The sequence below is a fragment of the Hemicordylus capensis genome, chromosome 2 (assembly GCF_027244095.1).
Source record: "Hemicordylus capensis ecotype Gifberg chromosome 2, rHemCap1.1.pri, whole genome shotgun sequence".
Classification (NCBI taxonomy): Eukaryota; Metazoa; Chordata; class Lepidosauria; order Squamata; family Cordylidae; genus Hemicordylus; species Hemicordylus capensis.
This window is the reverse complement of record NC_069658.1, coordinates 407,012,298-407,033,300: the sequence shown is the minus strand read 5'-3', so window position 1 is coordinate 407,033,300 and position 21,003 is coordinate 407,012,298.

The following is a 21,003-nucleotide window of genomic DNA, read 5'->3' as shown; positions in this document are numbered from 1 at the left end:
GAAAGCAGACCTAATGTATTCCAAGATTGTTGTGCCATCAATTTAATACCTGAGCGATGAAAACAAAGAGCCTTCAGAGAACTGGTGACCCTCCCCCCATCCTGAAGGGAACTGAAGAAAAGATAAAAAGAGTTGAAAGAAAAGGCACAAACATAATTAAAGCTATCCAAGTAATTTCTTGAGGGTACAATATATGATGATAGAGAACCACACAGGTTAATTGTACTCCTGGTATTTCCAACCTTTCCTACATAACTGCTTCTGCTCAATATTGGGAGTGATGGCTGTCACCGAAAGAATTTGTGACTTGCAAGGACAGCAAAAGGTGACTTCCAAAATGCGGACATGGTAGCTGTTTCACTTGGGTTATGTTTATGCTTTATGTTATGTTATGTTTTGCTTTGGGCTGCTTTGCTTTTCATTTGAATGCCACTTCAGGTGTGGTTTGGTAGCACAAGGTCTGGCTTGCACATGCCTCCCGAAAGAAACAAACAGATTTTGTGAATCAACACAACACAGCTGAAACAGCAACTTGGCACCCATAGCTTCACTCACATTTTAAACATATTGTGCAATTGGCAAGCTCCTCTTAAGTGCTTTGAGAAAATAATAAGAAAAGTTGTCCATAGGGCTTTTTCCTTAGTTTGCACTTAGGGGACAGTGGCGTAGTTTGGACATTAATCCATCTTGCCCATCACACAATAAAAAGCATGGGTACACATTTATTGCCCCGCCGCCACCCTCTTTACTGCTGTGCTCCACATACTCATGGGGGCAAGGGGGGAGGGAGGAATGTCCAAACTGCCCAATCACATGTCTTAAATATGTGAGTATGCAAAGTGGAAAGGCATGGCAGTTGAAGGGGAGGGACATGCATGCCCTTGCTTTTAATTATATGGTGGCTGGGCCAATGGACAGTATCACCCAAAGCAGCCCAGAGTGGGTCAGAGGTTTAAATCAAATTTACATGTCCCTCTATGAAAGGCCATAGCTCAGTGGAAACTGCTGTAGCTCAGTGACAGAGAGCATGCTTTGAAAGCAGAAGGTCCCAGCTTCAACCTCCTAGCATCTTTAGGTAGGACTGAATAATAGGGATGTGCACAAAACTGGAAAATCTGGTTTGGCTTGAAACTGAACTGGATTCAAGCCGACCCCAGCCCGGTTCCATGCACCATCGATCCAAACCCGGTTTGGTTTCAAACTGAGCTGGTTCTCAAGGGCTATGAGGTCTACTGGAGACGTTACACACAGGGCTTCTACCCCGAATCTACTTCAGAGGAGAGTGTGTTTGTTCACACACCAGCCAAACTTACCCTGAAGCCCCTTCAAGATTCTTGGACCCACTTCACACACAAATCGGGCTTTGTGGTGCAAATTCTAGCTTATCTCGACATATTTCTGGATTTTTAAAATGCTGGTTTTAAGCTACTTTTTCTGAAAATACCAGAGCAAATTGGGAGAGGCACTGATGTAGAATCATTAGCATGATAAGAGGGACGTTTATTCATTCATTCATTCATTCATTCATTGTTAAATGTATACCCCACCTTTCATTAAGAAAATCCCAAGGCGGCTCACAATAAAATTTAAAAACTTAATTATTAAAAAAACCACATTAAAATATTGAGCTAAAAAGTATAAAAACAAATCTGTTTTTTTTTAAACTAAAACACAAACATAAAAACAATATAAAATACAAGAAGCAGCAGTAGAGACAATCATATAAAAGCCTGGGTAAAAAGCCACGATTTGACATGCTTTCTAAAAACTATGATGGAGACTGAGGAGTGGATACCCACTGGGAAACCATTCCAGAGTCCGGGGGCAGCAACAGAGAAGGCCCTGTCCCGAGTGCACGACAACCTAGCCTCCCTCATTGTCGGCACACGGAGCAGTGCCCCCTCAGATGACCTTGTCAAGCGGGCAGCAACCCTTGAGAGCAGGCAGTCCCTCAGGTATCCCTGGCCCAAACCACTAAGGGCTTTAAAGGTCAAAACCAGCACCTTGAATTGGACCCAGAAACAAACTGGCAGCCAGTATAACTCTTTCAGAATGGGTGTGATGTGCTTCCACCAGGCAGCTCCAGATAAAACCCTTGCTGCCGCATTTTGCACTAGCTGCAGTTTCCAGATATTCTTCAAGGGCAGCTCCATGTAGAGCGCGTTACAGTAATCCAGCTGTGATGTGACTAAGGCATGGGTAACTGTTCTCTTTAGAAATGCAGATATCACTCTTAAGGATGCTCTCACTCTCTCCCCTACCCCACACATTGGCTAGAAGGAAAACACGGAACATGCCATGTGAACTTGTTTCAAAACAAAATCCGAGAGCAGAGGGGAGGGGCTGCTTCCCTCAGTGCTGCGAGTGTAGTTCGAAGTGGCTTCGCTCAACATTTACCCCAAAACATCAAGCCATGTGCGGATAACTACTGGTAAAGGATGATCCAATGAAGATTTCCCTTTACCAGTAAAGGGAAAGGGGAAACAGAGGGGCTTCCCGAAAGGTAGATTGGATGGGAGGGGAGTAAAAAAGTACCTTAAAAGTGCCACCAGAATTGAAATATGGTCCTCACCCGCACCCCCGCTGGCCTCCCCCTGAGTAGCCTAGCCCAGTTTGGGCCAGGTTCAGGATTCGGCACAGGTGTGGAGGTCACTAAAATGGCCTCCATGCATGTGCTAGGCCATTAAATTAAAAGATGTATATGCACTCAGGGCATTCATATGCACATTTCGATTCCAGGCTTCAAAATATGTATTTATATTTACATTTACTAGCTGACATCCAAAGAGCTTGCATGGTGAAATAAGTTGCATTAGTGCACAAAGGTCACATAGCTGTGTAAAGTCTCAGCTATTTTGGAAATTGCACTATTGCTTTACTGCGCAAAAGTTGCATGAGACATGTGACAGGTTGTGCAGCTTGTTACACAAGCACAAACATGCTTGCACTAGTGTGTTACTCTGGAATGCAACTAATTAATGATGCTAATGTGCGACACTTTCCTGAAGTAGTCTCTCCGGCAGGGAGAGAGGGACCATTGGAGACACACACACACACAGGTCTGCAGCAGTACCACACCAAGGTGGTGAGTTTTTTTAAAAAAATTGTGTTAGAACCCCTGGACCAGCTCAAATTCGAGCCCAACTGCTGGAGTATGTTCGGTGCACCAAAACTGAACACGCCTGGTTCCGTTCGAGACCCATATGGACTCAAACCAAACTAGGAATACTATTCATGTACACTGCTAGCAGGGACTTGCCAACAATTTCCTGAAGTGTTTCAAGGGGAAAACACAAATGAGAAACGGGCTTGCCTCTTTGACCTGAAAAGGTCGAAGAGGTTCCCCTTTTGCGTGGGGAAGAGATGGGGCACACACACAGCCAGGTTAGATTCCTAAAACAACCAAACAGGGTTTTCTTGAAGGGAGCAAGGAATGGGCCATCCCTGCCTCCACCTTTATGGACAGAAAGGTGGAGGGAGGGTGTGTGCCGGGCCTAGAACCTGCTATCCTGAACAACAATGCCCAAGGCAGGTCACAAAGAAGGGATGCCCTCTCTCTCTCTCCTTCCCTCCCTCCGTGGAGCACTGCCCCTTTGTTCCTGTTGGTTAGTGAGTTAGGTGGGTGGGCGATCCCATCCACCCCCATATGCCCAGAGTGCCCTGAACAACACCCAGCATCGCAGCCCACACTGCCATGCAGATGGTCCTCAGCACCATGGAGGAGGAAACTGTACACCTCTGTACATGCAGAAATTCTTTCTGTGGGTTCTGGGGTGTTTGGGGCCCCAAGGTACAGCATCTGCCCATTTGGAGGCAGCAAGGTTCTTGGCAGTGTCTAGGAGATTTGAGGGGCTGATAGCATGCTCAAGAACAGCTGTTGAAGCAGCCTAGAGACATTCAGCAGCCCTCTCCTCTTCTGCCAACGCCCTGGATGAGAATTTGTAAGAGGAAAGGAGGTAGGTGCTGCCAAGGTACAACAGCACCTGGAGGTCAATGGAGGGTGCCAATGAGTGGGATGAAGAGTGCTTTCAGGGCAGCTTCAGGATGTCCCAGGCCACCCTCAACTACCTGGCAAGCAAGATGGAGCCTATGCTCTGCCGGCAGGACACTGTGATGTGTGTCTTCATGTGTGTCTCAGCATGGAAGAGGTTCACCATAACCATTAACAAGCAGGCCTTCAAGGTGAACTACCTGTCACTGAGCAATCTGTTTACGGCCAGAGGTGTTTGTGGCCAATGTGATAATGGCTTGTTGTATCCTGCACGACATCTGTGAGACCAGGGCAGTGGCAGAGCGGGATTGCCGGCGGCCCGTGTGTGCTGACCCCACCCCCCCGTGTCTGATGTCAGATGCGGGGCTAGCTCCACCCCCCACGTCTGACATCAGACGCGGGGGCGGGGTTTGGCTCCATTCGGGAGTCGGTACCACGCAGCCCCTTCGGGAGTTAAAATAAGGCTGCCACTACTTTAGCAACACAGCCAGGAGCAGCTCTTCCCTGCAGAGAAGAGCCGCTCCTGGCTGTGCTGCAAATGCAGTGGCAGCCTTTTAACTCCAGAAGGGGCCGCGTGGCCCCTTCAGGAACTACTTAGGCTGGCACTGCGTTCGCAGCGCAGCCAGGAGCAGCTCTTCCCTGCCTTAGCAGGGTGCATTCGCAGCACTTAGTTGGTGCTGCGAATGCAGAGCCAGCCTTAGTTTAGCTCCCAAAGGGGCTGCGCGGCCCCTGCTCAGGAGCTAAACTAGCACCCCCACGTCTGACGTCAGACGCGGGGGGGGGCGTGTCGAGGCTGCAAAGTGCGGCCTCTGATTGGGCATGGCCTGGGTTTTTTGAACCCATTCGCCCAATGATAGCTCCACCCCTGGACCAGGGGAGATGTCCTGCTGGAGGAGCCCATGGACCTGGCTACAAATCCAGAGGGTGAGGGCGGTGGTTGAGTGGCGCCCAGTGGAGATGGAGATGCTGTGCTGGTGAGCACCACAGCCCAGCCCCTCAGGGTTGCTGGCGGCAGCAGGGGTTGCAGGCAGTGAGAGTGGCCTTCGCAAGACACACTGGGAGCATCTGCTTCCAGTCCACTACCGAGGCGGGCAGCTGCATGTGGTTGGAAGGTCGTGCTGCCCTTTAAACCACTGATGGAAACACGTGGTCATCACCTGCAGCAGCAGCAGCGGGATAAGCAGTTGCAAACATCTGTCCCCGCCTGGGGGCTGCCAGTGTATTAAAGCCTAAAAAAGTTATAGCATTCTTTATGGAACCATTGTGCTTATTTCCAAATGCAAGTGTGGAGCGATCCCCTCACACCTGGCCAGTTGCTTAGATGAAGATGAGCGGTTTGGGGGGTTGGATGTGGTAGGTCAGGACATGGGATCCTCCTTGCACATGGTGGGGAGGGTGGGGAGAGGTTTGGGGAGTTGGATGGGGCAGCGAATGACATGGAATCCCCCCTGCCTGTGGTGGAGAGGACAACACACAGGTGATTTTGGAGAGTTGGATGAGGATGGGAAGAAGGTGGGATCCCCCACCCCACAGCAAGACTCGCTGTGTACAGCAGGGACTGCGCTGAGTATACATAGGGTTTGCTTCTGCCAAATCTGGATGTGTGTGGGCCCATGGGTCCTTATTTTCTGAGAGCAGAGGGTGAAGAAGGAGAGCGGTGCAAAGAGGGGTTAGGGTTAGGGAAAACCATGGGTTTTCCACCCCATGGAGGGGGTGGTGGAAAGAGGCCCTCCCGGGTGCCCCCAGCCCTAAGCTGCTTACATGCAGCTGAATGCAAGGAGCTTTAAATAAAACTGCAGCCCCGCCTGTGCCCACCCTGCCCACTCCCAGCATGAGAATGTGCCCCACTGCTCTCAAGTATTTGGCCCACAATCTCATGTTCTGCTGCATTTTTATTAAGGCAACGTCACTGCAAGCACAGTGAGGAAGCAGTTAAGCTGTTGTCAGCCCAAGCAAACCAGCCAGCGAAGCTGGAAAGAGCCAAGCGTGACTGACATGCCTCCTTTGGAATCTTGGCCAGTAATGGCCACCTGGAAGCCATGCTGACACTGTGCCCTCAGTCTGGTGATGCATGGGGCACACGGGTGCCTGGGATATGCCTCAGTGGCCAAGGAGCATGGAGGGGCTCCCATCTCCTGGAACTGGAGGTTTGCAGACCACAGATGGACCAAGGTCTGCAGTGCAATTTATGGTTTAAAATTGAAAGCATGGGTTCTCCAACCTCCATTTTCTTTTTACATCTGAATATCACCTCTGTCTCTGATGATCCAAGTCTCCTCTCCTGAGGCAAAGAACAATGGCTCGCTCTACCTCCAAGCAGTCCCTTATATACATTATGAAACTCCCTCCTTTGGGCTCCCCCTCCCTGCTCCCTTCCCCTAGCAAATGGGGGCAGTTGCCCATGCCAACACTTGATTTGAAAGGCAACAAGTCAACCAAGAAGCAAGGAGATCTCAAGTCATTTGGAAGCCAGCACCAGGAGACCACCAGCAACTGAAAACAAAATGGCATCCACTAAGCAAATTGCACGAACCAATTCACTAGGAATTGTGGGCAATTTGATTTGTGATTAAATCAGCCCCTTTATTTAAAGGGCAATTCCATTTGCAAACAAATCAGTGAATCACCACCAATTTGTGGCAAACCAATTTGTTAGTGAATTGAATTGTACACACCTACCACATAATCCCAGCTGTGCTTTGGAAATGATATTCTTCAAAAGATCCTGGAATAGTCTGCTACTTCTAAAACAGCTTCCATTGCATAGCTCACTGAAGACTAGATTAATATCACAACATTTTTCTTTGCACAACTGTTTATCATTGAGATAACAAGAAGAACAAATGGATGAGTGTGGAATTACTCTAAATGTCTACTAGAAAGCCATTTTCTCACTGCATGCCCTACATTCTGGTACTATCTTGCTGCCTTTTCAGTGACGCAGTTCTGAGCAATCAGAAGTGCTGATGTTATTATGCAACTGCAGTTTGAGCACTTTCTGTCCCAGCCTCATCTCTTCCCAGTCAATTATTTTTCCGGTTTGGAGTTCACACTTTTTGCATTGCTCCATGCTCTTGTTAAACCTCTTCACCAAATGCATAAAATCTAGGTGCTATATTTATTCTAGGTAATAAAGCCAGGATATTATTCCCCCTGATGACAAACATGGGTTAATTTTCAGCAAAGTTCCTTTGGCAAACCTTTAATACAGTGGATAGCTCTGCTATCAGATGTCAGATAAAAAGACTGTCATATCTAAAGTTCATTTTAATTTCTGGCCCGGTATAACACCAGTTCTCAAGGTGCTGCAATTATGTTCCATTGCCCTTTTTAATTGTTATTCTTACTAGCTGGTGCATAAAATTTAATTAATTCAACACGGTTTAGTGTGAGCCTAGAGCAGAAAAATACACTGAAGCTGTGTCTATATTGCACATTATCCACTAAATCAACACATCAGTGTCTAAGATGGCAAGATGCCATTCTGGTGTTTGAAAGATCTAATTTTAAGACTTAGTGCCACTAAGGCCTTTGTGTGGTAGATCCACACACATTACCTACACTCCAGTCCACTAACGTTTAAGACAACCTACTTCACATTAAAACAATTTATCCCATGGACTTCAACTGAATTACAATCAAGTACATCTTCATTATTTAAATACTAGCTTGGGTCATAGCATAGCAGCTTTAAGAGCTGTGCCAGTGGGAACAGCCGCCTTAACTAGTCAGACCACTGGAGACTGGATCAGGAATGGTGCCCATTAAGTTATATGGATCAAAATTAATGAGCAAGGCTGCTGAGGAGGAGGCTGCTCCACCTGCCACCTGGCTGTTAAGACTCAGCTGATAAGAACCCCATAGGGGTCTCTCTGCCCTCACCCCACTCAAATAAAGTATCTCTATTTCACTCTCCCTGCTCCCAAGCGCTAGGCAGACAGAACCCAAATTCAAAGCAGGAGGTGGCATGAAACATACTATTAAACCATTGTGGCCTTCCAGAGGTGTCACAGTTGTGATAAGTGCTGTTTAAACTTTACCCAGAGCTAAACATCAAGTGTCAACAGTAGCTCATGCCCAAAGTCTAGCAGCAGACCAGGCAAACATCTAATCAAGAGACTACATCAAAGCAATGATGCAAAAGAGGTGGGAATGTTTTAACTCTCCAGTTCCCATCCTGTCCAGAGACCTTTTGCAATAATTTATTCCCACCTAGCTAAGACAGGTACTCCTTGCCTAACGTAGCCCCATATGACAGCTCCTAGACACTTTATCATCCTTCTAGCCTCAACCCCTCGAAACCCTTTCGAATTTGCCAGTCCTACTGCAAGGCTTTTTCCCAGGCAGAAGCATACAGCAGCCACTTAATCCTGAATGCACACATTTATGTATGTATGTATGTATTTATTTATTTAGAGATTTAGTATACTGCCCAATCCACAGACTCAGGTTGGTGTACAAAATAAATATAGCATCTGCGATTAAAATAAATAAATAAAATTATTTATATTATTATTATTATTATTATTATTATTATTATTATTATTATTATTATTACGAATGCCTGGCAGAAAATAAATGTCTTCAATAAGGTTTCAAAGGCTGAAAGGGAGGAGGCCGACCGAATCTGGTGGGGGAAGAGAGTTCCAGAGTGAAGGGGCAGCAAAAGAAAAAGCCCTTCCACGGGCCCTAGTACTATGGACCTCTCTGAGACCAGGGACCGAAAGAAGGGCAACCTGAGAAGATCTCACAGGATGGGACAGGACTGGCCGGGAAAGGCAGCCCTGAAGGTAAACAGGCGCTAAGCCCTGAAGGGGTTTACATTATGTACCTAACTTGTACTTTCCCAACAAATATATCCATTGCAGTGCTCAACCAGTGCATTTCTGGCTTTTTATTTTCTGCACCCCTGGAGCAGGTGGGGATCCGATTTTCTGCCTTCTGCCTGAGCCCATCTAATCCTTCAATCAGTGCCATGCAGCTGGGTCCTAAATCTCTCAGACAGAAGTTTAGGTCTATTCCCAGTGTACTGATACGTAACTTGCTCCCTTAGGAAGAGAAAAATCAGTAGTCATCTATTGTTTTTAAAACACTGCTCATATTCTGCAGCTCTAGTGATGCTGATGCTTGAAAATCAAAACCTATTCTCACAACCTGTCACCCCAGCAACTGGTGGCCCCTTGAATAGACTGCCCATGTTGGCTCACAGCCATTCTATCCACGGCGAGCTGGCCCATGTGCAGCAGTGGCTCCAGACTGTGTGCCTGAGGCAGGGTGTCAAAAGCTGCCATCTCCCTTTTTAAAAAGAGGGGGCATTGGGGCATCTTTCCACCTTGCTGGTACTTCAATAACCTGCTGCCTTAGATAACTGTATCGCCTTGCTTCATGGAAAGGGCTGCCCCTGGTCTTGCTCTCCCACAGCCACATGCAGGATTCAGCTTCCTACACATACTGGGAAGCTGAACCTAAAGCACTCAGTCATACAATTGACTCACCACAGGTTGGGAAGAGCTACAAGCCAACATGGGCAGGTAATACACACTGAAGTAGTTGTGAGCAGAGGCCACATTTCACACAACCTAAACAGCAGGTGAGGGGGGCAGGTATGGGCCTACCTTCCCCGTAGACCAGGCCTGCTCAACTTAGGCTCCCCAGCTGTTTTTGGACTACAGCTCCCATAATCCCCAGGCACAGTGGCCAACAGCCAGGGATTATGGGAGTTGTAGGCCAACATCTGTAGGCCGAAGTTGAGCAGGCCTGCCGTAGACGATTGCCGAGCTCCTCTTCAGTGTCCTAGGCCTCTGTCTCTGATGATCCAGGTCTCCTCTCCTGAGGCACAAAAACAATGGCTCTCTCTGATGATTGCTGTGCTCCTCTTTACCCACGAGGGCAGCACTGGGATGGGGATCAATCCCAGCGCTGGGATCTATGGCTGCTCTAGCCTGGGTTTGGCTGCTCATGTGCATAGCCTTTAGGAAATGGCTCACAGAGTTTATCTGGTTTAAGCAAGTGACCAAAATCAGCACATTCAATGAGAGTCCTTCCATTCATTCCAATGGCTCACTTACTACGCAGGCAATGCAGGTGGTTGAGCACCCACCTGCACCTCTATGCATGTGCATGTGCGAATCATGCCAGTGACACTGTGGAACAAGGCAGTTCTGCTATGAGTTAAAATTGTGCAATCGTGGTTGTGCAATGTGGCACCCAATGGAAATCAAGGGTGTGGTGCTGAGCAATTGCGGATTCACAATTTAAAGTTTGGAACTGCCTTGAGTGGAACTGCCTTGTTTTGAGTGGAACTGCCTTGTTCAGCAACACCGCTGGCAGGGTATGCACACACACGCACACGCATCAGCATGGGTGGGTGAGCTCAACCACCCATGCTTTGCTGCACAGCATGTGAGGCCATGTTCCTTGGTTCCAGCCTTTCATCCTGGAGTTACTTCACATAAAAATGTCTGCATCAGTGAATGACCCAAGATGCTTTAAACTAATCTTTAAAAAGGTTGAAAACACCATCTGCCACAGATTTTTTAAAAAAATCCCCCTCCCTTACAGATATGTGCATCTGAAGCTTGCAATGTGTATTATTAATTGATACCAAATAATCCCAAGATAAAGTGTGCAATAAACTTTCTAATGAGAACATATGGTGGGGAAGATTGATAGAGCTGAGCCTTTTGAAGTGCAAAGGTTATTTATGAGTACAGCTGTAAAAAATAGAGATGAGAGGCTGGCAAATGGTGCTACCTTTATATGTCAAAATAAGAAAGTCAGGCCTTGGTGCCTTCATTTTTGGCTAAGTAGGTGGTAACCTAGTTCTGTCGTGTCTAGCTATATTGGGGGCAAAGGAACAGAGTTAATGTCTCTAGAACTTCAGCTGCACCGAGTATTTCCCATTTCGATATTTGCATTAAAAGTAAAACATCTGACAGAGATGAATACATGATCAAAAAAAGAAAACCCCACTTACCTCACCAGATATTTGCATGGTTTGGATGCTTTTCAGCACTGTTGTGATCCCTTGGCTGCTGCTTTTTCTTTGTGTCAATTCCTTTTTCCCCCCCTCAGCACCCTTAGCCTTGTTTGCCCTCACTATTAGGAATATGTAAACTGGTTCGATATCAAACTGGTTCGCACTTGAACCGAGCCGGTTTGGATGCTTGAACAGAACCGGGGGAAGGAAGCTGAGCAACCAGATATTCCACAATGCACAGTGCAAGTAGTGTGGTGCATTGGGATACCTCCCTACTGCAGGTTGTTGAATCCTTCCCCAGGAGCTCCTGAGCGCCCCCACGACCAGTGAGTGAGGCAGGAGGTGTACGCTTGTCCTCCTACAAGCCCTACCTACACTGTAAGTCCGTGTTTAGAAGTAGGGCAACCCAGGGAGGAGCAGCGGGATCAGGAGTGATCCTGGAGCTTCATATGACTGGCCCTACCTGGGGTAGTCCTGTCCTACCCCCATAAGGCTGGCTGGATGATATGTGCAATCTATATGTGCAATCGGGGTTGGTTTGTTTTTTTAAAGTGACCCACATGATGCACAATGCAACAGCAGCACTGCCAATTGGCCAGCACTGTTGAGCACATTGCAGGCAGCCCCAGTGGTGTTGTGAAAGAGGACAGTTGCACAGCCACTGAAAACAGCATGCCCACAGCTGCTCAGTGCAGAGAGGAGCAAAACATCACTTGCCCTCCCCTTCTGCGCATGCTTGGCAGGAGAAGCCCTCGTTGCAGTTAGGCTGAAGGCTCCCTGCCAGTGGGCAGCCTTTCTTCCATCCCACCTACCGCTGTGCAGCATGTGGGCCATTGTAGGCAATGTTGATCCAGATGGGCCAGTGGCCTGACTCAGTAAAAGGCATTTTCACATGTTCAAGCCCAGAAGGAGGTGATGGCCAACTAGTGTCCATCTTGTAAAGACTACCATTCTTTATCTGGGCAGAGGCTTGCTGAGGAGAGGGCTCTCGAGAGGAGCTTTTTCCAGTGAGGGGCCAGAACACCAGCATGCAGCCAGAGCTCTCCTGTTAGTCTGAACTGCTCTTAGGTGCCTCTTTGAGAAAACTGAGAGAGAAACTACATTCCTTAGCTCCCACAACATCACCGCCCTCGCACCTGAGAGAGACCTCTGCAATCACCATACAGTTTGAAAGAAATCATTAATGGTGTTCTGTGATGATATAATCAATTCTTCAACGTCCCTATATACCAGTTGCACACCTGTTTGTGGTGCACAGACATTTCTCCAAATCCAGAAGGTCCTCCTGAGGCTCTGTAGTTATGCATCTGAGGTGCCAGCATGCCTATTAACAGGAGTCAATAGAGCTCTACACAAGCAAAAGAAATGGCATAAATTCCAAATGCTCAGAATTCTCCCTTTGCCAAGAGCATTGTGTACAGTCAGGGTGATGGTGATGTGTATTCTGAACATTCAAATGTTCATATCACAAATATGGATCTGTTCTCTGCCACAGCATTCAACATACCACCATGCATCATGTAAGCAAGTTTCTAGCACTCATTACCATGTGTCAGCGGTTGCATCTTCTTTGTGTTTTATACTGTTGTATTGGTGGGGGTGGGGGGAATCAAACAAACAAAGCTAAAAAGAAAAAGAGCTGCCGTTCCTTGGTGCTGAATGCTTCTGTGTTGTCATATCTACATAACATGTAGAGGTTGGTTACTATAGCATGGTGAAAACACACCTTTCATCAATCAATCAGTCAGTCCAATCTAATCCAATCCACCTTTCATTTATTTGTTTCCAATTACTACAGTTTCCCATTATTACTACAGAAAACACACTTATTCCTTTGTTTGAATATTTTTAGCAGAGTTTTCCATTCTAAAAAAGCCTCCCAGAGTGGGTAAGAAAAATAAAAAACTACAGCTGACATCTAGACTAATGTTGCATGTTGCTCTTCTCTACCTCCATCCCCTTCCTACCACATTCCCGCAAATCTGAATTTTGGAACTGAAAATAGGCTATAAGCAAAAGTACTAAATTACCATGCTTATTAAGCATGCTTATCATTATTACTCAGGTTGAAGAATTGTGGTTTTCGAAGAGTGGACCTAGCTACATCAGCTGTTGAGTTTATGGAACCATTTATATAATAACTAAGAACAGCTCTGCTGGATCAGGCCCAAGACCTATCTAGTCCAGCATCCTGTTTCCCACAGTGGCACACCAGATGCCTCTGTAACTGGTATTTAGTGACACCTTGCCTCTGAGGTTGGAGGTGGCCTAACTAGGAGGAGGAAAGTAAAAAATATCTATCTATCTATCTATCATATTTTTATACTGCCCAACATGTACATCTCTAGGTGGTAAAAATAAAATTATTCACCTTGATTTCCAATATCACTTTATTTTGTTATTGATATATTATTCACTTTTAATTTTATTAGCCATTTGTTGTGGTCCATCACAAATATAAAGTGAAACTGAACTGGAATTAAGATCGTATTGGAAACATCAGAAAAATTAACTCAGTATCAAAGGTCTACCCACCTCACACACCTGAATTTCCCTTCAGCATGTCCTTTACTAAACAGCAGGTCCTTTACTAAAAGTTGGTAAGTTAAGCTAGCTGAAATCAAACAGAAGTACAACCATTTTGTCAAACTGTATCCATCTTAAACCACCATCACCATCCCTCTCACACACCCATTGGCCTCATTTATCACCTCTATGAGGGCCCTGTGGAATTCCACTCATTCTTCACAAGGACTTTAACCACTCAGTGCAAACAACGAAGCAACATTCCTGGGTGACCATGTGTAGGCAGAGAAGGGAGGCCAGGCCTAATCAATCTGGCAGACTTTCCCACACTTTCTGGGATCAGTTTTTATCAGTGTTGTAACACAGCATGTCAAGGACTTTCTAATGGTGCCAAAGGTGCTTTTCTGACCCAATATGCCTCAGCACTGACACTTTCACAGAGAAGGCTCCCCGCCACTCACCAGCCCCAGCAGTCTTAAAGGCAGTAACTCTACATGCAGGAGGTGCTATCGTATCCCCTGTAGATCTACATCATAACTCTTGCAGCTAAGAATGCTGCTGAAACAGCTTTGGATTATCCCACAGGGTTGCAAGTGATGGGTCTGGCTATGCAATCAGCCCTGATGCACCTGCTCCAGAAGCCTGCCTGTCTGCCCCTAAGCTATAGAGCCAAAACCAATAGCAATCAGGGGCAGGTTTGGGTAGGAAGGAAGTGAGCTCAGTCTGAGGAGACAGCTCATCAGAAGTAAGAGTTGAGAGATGAGCCATCTCTGAAGAGTAAGCTAAATAAAATGTGTCTAAAGGAACTTCCTGATGATAGATCTCATCTCATAACTAAAAAATGTGTGAGAGCACTCTCTGGAAAAACCTGAAGAACTGTAATGTTGGGGAGATTATTTTTGAGCTGACATCTGCAAACTGTATATACAAAGCAAAGCTAAAACCAGTGTTGTGAGGAGAGGCTGAAGGGCTGAGGAGACTGGTGCAACCACCACCATGCTCTGTAGTGATTGGCTGAGCCACACAACCATATCTGAGGTAGAAAAGTTACATGAGGTGACAATTTCTATAAGTTTTCACATGTCACCTCCCCACATCATGGTACTAAAATAGGTATTTTACCATGCCATGCCCAACCATTATGAGTGCACAGATTGCATAGTTTGAATTAAGGTTGGTGATTACGTGGTCCTGCTTTGCAGGAGGGTAATCAGGTAGCCCTTGTGTGTCCTTCGCAGAGTACTCTCCAAGGTTCTTTTCTCAGTACTTACTAGTAGGAGTCTACGTGTGTGTTTGTTTACTCTTGGCAAAAGGGTATCAGTGTGGCTCTTCCTTTTTTAGGGGGGGAAATTCCTAAGCCATGCAGGTTTTGTTACCTGCATTAGTAATTGTTTTATTATACCATGAGCCTTCCTAGGCAGCAGCCTGTTTTATCACTGTATTACTGCTCTGTAATTTGGGTCCCCCGGGGATCCATGCAAATCTGATTTTTGTTACCTCTTTGCCATGAAAAGGTTGGCTAAGGCTAACTGTTTTCTTTACTCAGAAAACATGCCCTTTGCCACATCAAGCCCAAATGTAGCAGCTCTGAAAAGCAAACAACAATCTCCAGGTTTGACACACCAGAGAGGAATCTGATCTTGATAGGAGAAGATGACCTATTACATCCTCTTTACTGAGAACAAAAGTGATGTTTTCCTTTCTCATCTGAAGCTGCTAAAACACACACACACACACACACACACACACTCCATAAAACCCACTGCCTTCTGTATTACAACCAAGCAGGGGGTTGGGGAAATCTGCAGCCCAGCCTTCAACTTCCTAATAGTGAATGACCTTCACCCATGTGCTCAAGGCGAATGGGTTGCTTCACCTGAAAGCATGCCAACATGGGCAGTTTTCCAGGGATCAGATGTGCTGTATGAGTACATCTGATCTTTCCAACTGATGTGTATCCTGAGCTGGTTTGTTGCCTCTCTGGATGACAGAAAAGCATACATGCATGGCAATGCCCGCTGCCCTGCCTTTTGATCCAGTGGAAATGTGGACCTCACCACCAGCACAGCAATGTTTCCCATACTTCCAGATTTGTGATGGGGGCTAGCTGGGATGTAGGCAACATGGCTGGTTCAGGAGGCTGAAGAAATGCTCAGGCAGGATCAGGAAAAGTGAGGGCCAGGAACAGATGAAACAGGCTAAGCAGGATTTGGGGCAGATACAAACTGAGAGGGGATCAAGGCAGAGCAAGCCATAGGAAAGAGAGGGATGGACACAGCAAGGTTGGAGTGAGTTCTGGGACAAAAAGTGAAGATGGGCCCTTGCCTCACCTTCTTCAGAGAGGTACAAGAGGGAGAGCAAAGAGCAAGCGGTCACCCAGGCAACAACCCCTCCTCCCTCAGGGGCCCAGAGGCATTTGTCTCCCCCACCCCTACCCAGTTTAATTGTAGCGACACCCCTGGGGATAAACAAGAAAGCCCACAGTGAGGCACAGCCAAGACATTCTGAACAGGAGCTGTTGACCAGCCTGCCAATTGCTTCTTCCTGTTTCCTTGCGCAGGGCTGCTGGAAGACTGGGACCAGAGTGCACAGGGTTCCAAGGGAATGTGGCATTGAGGAGCAATCCCCGACTTAAGTCATCTCCATGCAGATTTACCTGGTGACCTTCTAGCCAAAGTGGGATTTGATCCCAGCAAGTTATCTATGGGAACACAGAGTTCCTAGTAGACTTTTGAGAAGACATAAGAACATACATAAGAACAGCCCTGCTGGATCACGCCCAAGGCCCATCTAGTCCAGCATCAAGTTCCACACAGTGGCCCACCAGATGCTGCTGGAAGCCTACAGGCAGGAGCTGAGGGCATGCCCTCTCTCCCCATCCTTCATCCTTCCCCATGCCTTATTTTACAGTGCACAATTGCAGAAAGTTCAAGCCTGAACAGCTTCCCCATTTACTGATACAGGAGCTCAGGGCCAGCAGCACCTCAGAAGAAGCAGTGAAGCCCTGACAGTATCAGGACTTAAGAACTTAATTCATTGGGGCAGAAATACTGAACAGAGTGTTCTGTATCTCTTGGCAGATTTTCCACGGTTCCTTTAACTGGGGCTAAGGATAATACTTATCCTCCTTGCTAGTTGGAATGTGAAAGAAAACACATAAATCTTACATATAATTTTCAGGAAGTTTTTCTCTGCAAAGGGACTGGAAACAGGGAAGCATGTCACATTTTATTACCGTCATAGTTACTAGCCTGCCTTGGATTCAGTCTGCTAAGGCAAATAGGGAGGGAATCCTCCAAGCTAAACCATAGACGCACCTGAAGATAGTTAAGTTATACTGCTAGACCTCAATGAAAGCAGCAAATAAGGCGATGTTTTACACTCATTCACTCACTATATTGTAAAAGAAACAATTGATATTCGTTGATTAAGATTAACATTACTGAGATCGCCTGATGTGAAACCGAAATTAAATTTGGAGGTGGATCCTCAGGAGGGCACCTGAAGAATTTCAAGAGGAGCCAAAAGCATTTCAATAAGGCCAGCGAAATGTCATGGGGGGGGTTGAGTGCTTTCACACAGCCTAAGTGAAATTTTGATTTCCCCCTTTTTGAATTTTTGAAATTTTCAGCAGGGGCAGAGAAAAACAATAGGCACAGGCTGTGCAATGTAACCCTCAGGAACATAATTGCACATTGCTCAGTTCACTTCCAGGGAAAGGGGAAACTGGAGAAAAATGCTCTCCCATCCCCATACTTCACAAACAGGGATATTACACAGCTTGAGTCAGGATATCTGCTTTTTTGTCCAGACAGAAAGCAAAAATGGTGGCCGGCATCCTGACTAATGGAACATTCCCTCTCCAAACAGTTGCAAGGACACAGTGAGAACCTGCATGTTTCTCCATTGCATTCTAAATTATGAGTGGAATTGCACGGCACAGCACTAATATTTCAGAATGCTCTCTCACATTCCAGAAGTGCTCAGTAAAAGTGGAAACACATCCCTTAAGGCAAGGCTGTATTTCCATTTCTACAGAATGGTTCCAGAGTGTGGGAGAGAGCACTCCAAAATATTAGTGCTTCCAAATATTAGTGCTCTTGTGGAGTTGCGCTCATAATTCAGAATGCAACGGAGAAATGTACAGGCTCTCAGTACATCCTTGCAGTTGCTTAAAGCATGGACACTTGGTTAGGATGTCAGCAAGTACGTTTATCAGGCGACTGATAGAATGATGAATGAATGATACCTGTCTATTGGAAGGCATGTGGTTCATGGGTCACAAGTTGTGCAAGGTCTAGAACATAACAGAGGTTAACATTGCCCTGACCTGGGAACTGAATACTGAGCTCAAATATAAAGGTCTTATAGGGCACATAAATGATATTCAGGTTTTGTCAAGTCTCTTGAGAAAAGTTCTAAAACTCATGAACAGCCATGAGGTTTCCTTACCACTTATTTCCCACATGCCTGACTTTCTTCCAGTTCAAGAACTACAGAAATATATTTTCCAACTTTTGACAAAATAACTGGCATGCTGATGCCCCATGGTTTTACTTCTTTCTATCTATCTATCCATCTATCTATCTATCATGATTTAATATTGGAATGAACAAATAAAGTATAGGTTAAGATCATCTTAAAAGAACTAATTAGTAGATTCCCAGTTTCTTGAAGCTGGATTATTTTCAGTGCAGGTTGAAACAGTTTGTTTATTTCTCTATAGGAGTCCTTCAAAGTGATTAGGATGTTGTTTATAAAATGGACCAAAAGAGGTAAGCAAAAAAGGGGAGTGAAGGACCCCAGAATCAGGTGTTTTCCAACCCCAATAAACATATACAGCCCCCTTATTGGACAAAAAAATTTCTGTGCAGTTGTTAGCTTCCGTAGCCAGTCTCTGTACTGCCAACAACCTCTAAACCAAAGCCTCTTCACTGTTTGCATATCAGTCAGTAATAGTGATTCTTTCCTCTGTAGTTGACAATACTGAATATGCAGAGGTGAGGAAAGGTGAAGCAGATGGAAGTTCTTTGCATCCAGCCTCTAGATGCACTGCTTAAGCAGATGGGGAATGGAATCTGAGCTCCAGAGCATAGGATTTAAAATACATGGCTTTTGCAGTTTACCTCCAATGTTTGTTCCAAATTTTTACGGTGCAGCTAGAAATCAAGCTGAGAAGTCTCCCAGGCCCTTGTCTGAGCTTCAAGATCTGTCACACAAATGCCAACCTTGGTGTCTACTTTCCTGTAACATTCTAGGAACTTCGCTATAGTTAGGAATTCTTCAGAGCTCCCTGATCTTCCCTCCACATTGAACAACACTGCTGAGCTGAGTTGGTTCATTGTGGCTACCAAACACAAGGTATGTACTATATATATGCACAGACCAAAATGAATGGGGTGCTAAACTAAGTGCTGGAGCAAGCCTCCTTTCGGATAAAAATATCAATTTTACTGCAGGCTGACAAACACTCCAGCCAGAATATAGCCTGTTTCCTAAAACCTTTGCACACTGTGATGTTCATCAAAGGTCAGACAGAATTCCTCCTCAGGAAAAGAAGGAATTAAAATGGTAGAATAAAAGGTTTCTGACTTTTCCAGGCAAAATCCTCAAGCAGCAGGACTTCAGCACAGCAAGCACAAATTGTCCCTTTTGCTAAGTACCATCTGCCCTGGTTTGCATTTGAATGCAGAAAGTTCCAAGTTTCCTCCCTGGCATCTCCACGATAGAGCTGAGAGAGTCTCTGGCCTGTAACCTTGGAGAAGCCACTGCCAGTCTGGGTAGACAATACTGAGAACTAGATGGACCCATGGTCTGACTTGGATTATGGCAGCTTCCTATGTTCCTAGTGATGGCATCAGTAATGTTCTTGTTTTCTGGAAGTCATGTCTTGATCACAAATCTTATCCTTGGGGGGGAAATCACACATTTGAGAGTTAATATAGCATTTCAGTTGCTTTTAGCACTTCTAATACCAGCAAACTACCATGCAGCTTTTCAGAAGTGTTTTTACTCCAAACAACAAAGGATATTACTTAGAACAATGGTGCCAATTTAAAGCATGTTAAATCCACCTTTCTATTAGTATTATTATTTTAAGGATCATAGTGAGCTGAATTGTTCCTCTTTAAAAGGAAGTCACATGACATGTGATATGACAATCCTGTTCCAAGCTGTTCCTGGCATTATGCCCAATCCTGGCTGCAGGCCCCATGAAGATGAGATGGTTGTGAGTGGCACAGGCCAGATCCACTTGGAACATATCAGCCATTAAATGCCTGGGTAAATAAAACAGCCTTAATGGACACCTAAAACCCAATAATGTTAGTATCAAATGCATACTATATCTAAGGAGGACATTTCATAAACCGGACATCGCCGCAGGGGAAGCACTCTCCCCAACTGCAACATGCCCAACTTCTGAAGGCAGGATATCTAGAATCCAGCCTCTGAAACAGATCTTTAAGGTCAGGTAGGCTCCTATGGAAGAAAGCAGCCCTTCTGGTACCCTCTTTAAGGCTTTGTAAGTTAAAACCAGCACTTTGAATTGTGCCTTGAAACAACCATATTTTAGAAGTGGTGAGATACACTGCATTTCTCAAACTGGCTATCATGATCTGGTCACAATGGCAGAGGGTAGAGGGTACATCGATTTACAGGAATTTGGCTGGCACCCTGAGGCATCAGTTGATGGTGGAGTTTCATCAGAGCATCTCCTCATTGGGCTCAGGAGGGAACGGACTCCCTTGATGGCTGTCCAACTTGCCCACTCAGAATCCTAGAGCTCAGGAGGTGGTGAAAAAGGCTCCAAAGACTTCTGTAGCAGGTGTGGCTACAGAATGTGTACAGTCTGATGCTGTTGATCATCAACATGGAGCCAATATAGACTTGTCCTAAGCTTTGGCTGTGGGTGGCGTTAATGAGTTGCACTATCACAGACCAACTACCCACACCAGCTTGGGTTAGATTAACTAGTTAGTTAATTTTGTCACATATTCCCTGTTGTCAGCCAAAAAACTTGTGGCCTGTTGTTTCACCCAGTGTAAGTGTCTCACTTTGTTATCCAGGTGCAACAGTACATGAATAGATTTGCAATTGCTACCCCATCACCATTGACTAATGGGCCTATTAAATGCATCAAATTTTAACACTAACCCAATTACTTTTGAATCCAACTGTTGGCTCTTGGTCACATTTAAAAGCCTCTAGTCATATTTTAATTGAAATCTTGTGTGGGGTGGGAGGGGGGAAGAATTATTAACAAATTGGCTTCTTTTAGGTCATTGCATTTTATAGAATCTAGATATATGTCATGTTCTCTCCTTTCTTTGCTATTAGAGGCCAGCACTACCACAAAGTGATAATATTGGACTGGTTACCCACAGGCTATACATACTAGAGCTTCTGATTGGGTTCACCAATCACATTTGAAAATGAGTTCTCATTTCCTGCTAACCAGGTTATTTTGTCCCTTTAAATCATTGTCTTAGACTGATGATGCAAAACA